General features: G+C 42.9%; 1 long non-coding RNA gene across 1 annotated transcript in view; it reads left to right on the forward strand.

Moving 5' to 3' along the window:
* Positions 1 to 5,727, forward strand: part of LOC102751283 — a 33,766-nt gene extending 28,039 nt beyond the window's left edge. The window contains exon 3 of the long non-coding RNA XR_001515610.1: positions 5,551 to 5,727. This is a non-coding gene — a long non-coding RNA (uncharacterized LOC102751283). The remainder of the gene's footprint in view (positions 1 to 5,550) is intronic.
* Positions 5,728 to 6,149: the final 422 nt, after the last annotated feature.

Genomic DNA, 6,149 nt, shown 5'->3' on the forward strand with positions numbered 1-6,149 from the left:
AGATTCCTCCTGATCCTGAGGCAAGGTGGTGCTAAGAAGCTTGGAAGGTGCCCGGCCGGCGTTGGTCAGTGGTTGAGCGTTGACGAATGAACCAGGAGGTCACAGTTCAATTCCCAGTCAGGGCACATGCCCGGTTGTAGGCTTGATCCCCAGTGTGGGGCATGCAGGAGGCAGCTGATCAATGATTCTCTCTCATCATTGATGTTTCTACTTCTCTCTCTCTCTCTCCCTTCCTCTCTGAAATCAATGAAAAAATACATCTAAAAAAGAAGCTTGGAAGGTGATAGTGGCTGTTAAAGAGTTTTAAACAGGAGCATGGTAGGATCCTGTTTGTAAGAAAGATCCTTTGGAGGCCATCTTGTGGTGGGTGGCTAGAACAAGGTTAGACTGGAGAGGGCCCTGCGTCCAGTTAAGAGACAGTTGCAACACTCCAGACCAGAGATGATAAGGTAGGATCTGAGGCAATGGAGATGGTGCGGGGGGGAGCCATTGCACAAACAATTTAGAAGATAGATTTGATAAGAGTTGGCAGTGGAAATACCTGCAGGGTGATATTTAGGAGATGTGGAAGATTAAGTATGAAGTGGCGCCTGCCATTTTAATTCCTTCCCAAATAATGTGACCTTATCTTCCATTCTTTTCAGAGGATATATTTATATTTATATGATCTCTCTCTCTGAAGCTACCTTCTCTCTTTTTTATTTATTTTTTATGAGTGGTTTTTCCTTATTTTAGTGAGCTGTAATGGCTTTTTCTTCCCAGCCCGTTTCCTGGTGCCTGGTTCCTCCATAAAGATCTTGGTGAAAACTAGCCATGCCCAGGGACTTTCCACTGGTCACCTGTGAGCTGAGGCAATCAGAGTCCTTCTCTGTGGTCTTGAAACTGGGTCAGAGGATGTGGCTGCTACTCTCTGGAAAAGAATTAAAAAGTAGGTAGCTGTTGGCTGATGGTGCAAGTGGCTGTTTTTTAAGAAGCGAAAAAAGCTGTGTTTCAGTGAGTGGGAATAACAAAATATAGGCTCAGAGAAACATGAAAGAAGTAAAGAGGGCCATGTGTGTTCCCACCACACTTGGGGCCCTGATTCCTCCTGATTCTGAGGCAGGATGTTTCTACCTGTGGGGTTCCTTTTGCTTTAGCTAGCTCTGGCCAACATTACTGAGCCCAAAAGCACTTTAATATTTTTGTCTACAGAAGCTATTACAAAAGTCACACACCAGTGATTGCATCTTCCAGAAGTGCCTTTGTGTTCGTGCAATTTACTCTCCCAATACTTCCCTTTTTTGCTTCTTGTTTATTTTTTAGAATAAACTTTTAAATTGAAATATAACATACACATAGCTGATGTTCATTGTTAAAAGACCCATTTGTAGTTATTTTTTAAGTTACTACTCGAAAGTACTAGGTAAATAGAAGGCAAATTAATCAATTCTCCCCAAAACATTTACTGAAAGAATTCTCAGTGCCGGTAGGTAATGGGGAAGTGGAGATGAATAACATCCAGTCTGTATCATCCAGAACACACAACCTATAGGCGGGTGGGCAGATGGGTGTGGACAAGGCAAACAAAGTATTATTGACAAATTCTAAAGCAGAGCATTTATTTGACAAATATTTATTTAGTGCCCAGTACGTACCAGGCTCTGTGAAATAGTCTATGGCAGGAAGTCAGTCTCACGGACCCTAAGTGCTAATGGAAGTATCCTATATAATAAAGATCTAATATGCAAATGGTCATCACACCCTCATGCCCTCGAGCTGGGACCTGGGGACCTGAGGCCGAGCCAGGGGACCTGAGGCTGTGCCCCCCCGCCCCGGCGTCAGGGCCGGGGGACATGAGCCCATGCCCCCTGCCCCAGCACCGGGCTGGGGGACCTGAGGATGTGCCCCTCCGCGCTGCAGGGTTTGACGGGGGTGGGACTGGCCGGGTCTGGGTCTCACATGATTTCGAAGCTCGTGGGGGCTTGACTCTGGGTCCTGTGGTGTGCCCCAGACTCTGACAGGAGGAGTTTTTCATATACATTTTATAAATTTTCTTTTATCTCTGACACTTCTATTATAGAGAAAGGGCAAATAGCAATATTAAAATATTTCCTCTAATTAATTCCCTTTTAATGTGCATGAATTTTGTGCACCAGGCCACTAGTAGTATATAAAAAGAGAGGTGGCCCTGAGGGGCCAGGAATGGGGAAGATGGCATTTGAGCTGGGCTTAGTATTGAGGCAGGTGGAGAAGGTAGAAAGGGGTATTTTATGGTCAGGAACCAGCATGAGCAAAGTATGGGAGAGCAATGGTTCAAGAACATGGCTGGGAGCTGAGAGAAGACCCCATGACCAGAGGTAGATTATGAGTTGGGAAGCAGGGCAGTGGCAGGATATGAAGCTGGATGAGACCCTGGGGCCAGATCACTAAGAGTCTTAAGTGCTATGTATGGCAGAGATATTTACTGCTCACCAAATATCCATCTACTCCCCGTATTTCCCAGTCTCCTTGCAGCTGGAGGGAACCATGTGGCTAGTTTTACCAATGTGCTGAAAACGTGTCAGTTCAGGGCTAAAGTATAAAAAAGCAAGCTTTCCTAGGAGCTTACACATTGCCACAGTGACCAAGGAGGCTACACATTCTAAGTGGTATAGCTCCTTGATATTGGCCCTTCCATTAGTCTGGGTCCATGAATGATTATGTACCATGTGCTAAGCCATTAGGTTTTGGGGGTTAATTTGTTACTGCAGCATAACTTAGCCTATTCTAATGCACCAAGTTGAAAATTTTGGAATTTAATCTAAAGATGGAGAGTAGCCCTCAGAAAGTTTTAATCAGGTGAGTAATATGCCAAATTTGCCAGACCCTGCCATCTACATTGTCCCTATTTGCATGTAACAGCAGTGTCATTATCTACTGTCCCATCTCAGGAGGATTTGACCTTGTTCAGTTCAGCTCCCACTTTTCTTGTTCCCTTTCCCCCACCATGCCCAGAGCTTTCTTGTCATCACTCCACTGGGTCCAGGTTTTGCCCTGGGGCATATATCACCTGGAGTAATAGGGCAGGTTCACATTGAAGGTGTATGGTATGGATGGGCATCTCTCCGGCTGGGCAGGCATCCAGTGAGTTACCAATGCTAATGGAGTGACCTTTTTATTCACCAGTTGCCTACAGAGGCACAATGTATATGGACAAGTTTGGTGCAGGCAAGAGGAAGTGCTCTTTCTGGTCATGGCTGAGCGAGCTGTGGCCGTGACTTAGCTCTTCCCCATGCCTTGTGTCCCTTGAAGCCGTCATTGCTAGTACCATTCGACTGGCTCAGTTGAGCTTCATGTCCTCTTCCTTTTTGGTAAACTGCCCCAGATCAGCTCCCATGCCAGTGCGGCGCTTGTGGTGACTCTGTCACTTTCTTCTCCTCTTGCTATTCTCTGATTCCTTCTACTTTAAGAAAATCTTCCCCCTTTTCTGGCCTCTTCCATGGTACTTCCTTCTCTCTCTCTTCTGGTTCCTCTGTTCTTCTCTAGTTCTTAATAGACTGTTGATCTATTAAATCTAAGGCCTGGTTCATCAGCAATTACTACAAACAAACCAAAAAAGAATAGATTTCCCTTTCTTTAAGCGTAGGGAGGGCTCAACATTCAGACTGTACAATAAGTGAGGAAAAATAATTGCTCTAAGTTGGCAAGAAAAGGGAGGCAACTTCAGACTGTTTTTAGTATGAAAACAAATTGAACCTTCACATCCTGCCACACATATAATAGCAGGATTTGGCCTCCCCCCAAACAAGCCACTTGTTCTAAAAGCTTTCAGCCTTACACCATTGTAGAGAGCCATCTCAGGGCTGGAGGTCCATTCTCCTTACTTACTCTTATTTAGGCCCTTCTCATTCCCTTTTTCTCCTCCCAGTTCCCAATACCCCCAACCCCTGCCCCTGGAGTCCACCCCAGAGGAGATAAAGAATTACTTAAAATCAGAACCACCTTTTCACCGGAAGGGAACATCCTTTACTTTCTGATGGTTCGGACCTTTCCCTTCCAGACTGGGCTCTGAGCTTTGGCTTGCGCAACCATGGAAGAGGCCAGAAAAGGGGAAAGATTTTCTTAAAGTAGAAGGAATCAGAGAACAGGAAGAGGAGAAGAAACTTCTCAGGGTTTCCCCCCCAACACAGGAGCAGTTTTCTCCAGAAGATGAATTCTTCTGCCATCCTTTTAGTAACAGCACATATAGCAATATTTTTGTGTCTCCACCACGTGTGTTTTCTGTCAATTATTGTTATTATTTTGTCTAGAGAATACAGTCACATGGTTTAAAATTCAAACACAACAAAGGGTACGCACAGAAAAAAATCTACTTTCAGTACCTATCTACCTGCCACCAGTACTCTCCCAGAGGTGGCCAATGTTACAGTTTCTTATGTATTCTTCCACAGTGTTTTACACAAGTACAAGCAAACACATACATCTATTCTTCCCACTATTTTTAACTTTTCACACATGCTACATTGGTTTGTACCTTGCTTTTTTCGGTTAAAAATACTAATGTAGCTTGGGAATGCCCCCATCTTACTACATAAAGAGTTTTATCCTTCTATGGTATTCAGTATATGGGTGCTGTGTAATTTATTTAAATAATCTCCAGTCACATTTATGTGATTTCTTGTGTTTTTACTTTTAGCAGTGCTGCCCTGATAATCTTAGATATTCCATTTTGCACATTTTTTTTTAGTATATCTGTAGAAAAAAATTTCCTGGAGATGGAATTGCTGGATCAAGAGAATGACAAGTATTCTAATTGCCTGTCTTTGGCTTGTTCCAAATTACAGTCTTGCCAGCCATTAAGAGACACTTCCCCCCGCCCCTCCAATAGAAAACATGTATTTCTAGAAAAACCCTCTAGGGCCATGTAGGAGTTGGATAGGAGGGAGAGGACCTAGTAGTGCCTATGAGGGAGGTGGTTTGTTGTAGGAAAAATGGGGCAGGGGAGATTCGTGGTCTTTGGGGATCAGAGGTTCTCTGAAGGTGAGGCTCTGGAAGAACCAAGAGCTCACCAGACACAGAGAGGAAAGTGTCTTGTTGGCCCTTCCTGGGAATTTATTCTGAAGAGATAATTTTGGGCCCTGGCTGGGTGAATAGGTTGGAATGTCATCCCACACCAAAAGGTTGCAGGTTTGATCCCCAGTCAGGATGTGTACACCAGGCAACCGGTCGATGTTTCTCTCTCACCTCTCTCTTTCTCTCCCTCTGTCTCTCTGTAAAATCAGTCTGATTTTACAGAGAGACAGATGATATATATATATATCATATATATGGATAGATAAAATTTGGGGAGAAAAGCTGTATGCCTGAGGAAGTACCTTGCGGAATTACCAATAAGACTAAGGAATAGAACATCATTTAGTAATGGTTAAGTAATGATATTCTATAGAAAAGCAAAGTAGAACAACAACAATAATATCAGCTATTGTTTATTAAGAGTTACTATGTGTCAACATTGGATTAAACATTATTTAAAACCCCATTTAATCTTTATACCAACTCTCTGCATAAGGCACTATTATTTCTAATTTACAGGTGAGAAAATGGAGGATCAAAGATGACAAGTAACTTGTCAAAGGTAACATAACAAGGAAGTGGCAGAGCCAGGATTCTACAAAGGGGTATGTGACCCCACAGCCTGCACTCTCCAATTCACTAGAATACTTCCTCTCAAGAGCTCTGGGAGAAGTGTCATTGGAGATGAAGAGATTACAGGTGAGAAAACAGAGGCTCAGAAGGATATATGGCTTTTTTGGGAGGAAATATAAAGAGTATATCACAACCTAGAAAAATGTATGCTAAATAATGAGAGAAAAAGCTGGTGTATAATTGTTTAAATATGATGATCACACCTATAAAAAGTAGAAATACTTGTGGATGTGCTGCCTACCCACCCAAAATATTCTAGGGCAGTCCAGGGTTTAAAGTTTCTGGTGGTTGTCTGTCTTCTATCAGTGCTGTGCTCTGCCTAGGAAAGTTGGGGCATTATGGTTACTTTACATACAGCTAAAGACATTTAAGTAGTGACTGTATATTTAATACCATAAGCATTTATTATGGAACAAACACTGTGATGTTGTGATATAATAAGAAATATATATATTTTTGGGTTTTATGTTCTGTTAGTTGGTCTT

This window comes from Myotis davidii, unplaced genomic scaffold (assembly GCF_000327345.1).
Source record: "Myotis davidii unplaced genomic scaffold, ASM32734v1 scaffold964, whole genome shotgun sequence".
Lineage (NCBI taxonomy): Eukaryota > Metazoa > Chordata > Mammalia > Chiroptera > Vespertilionidae > Myotis > Myotis davidii.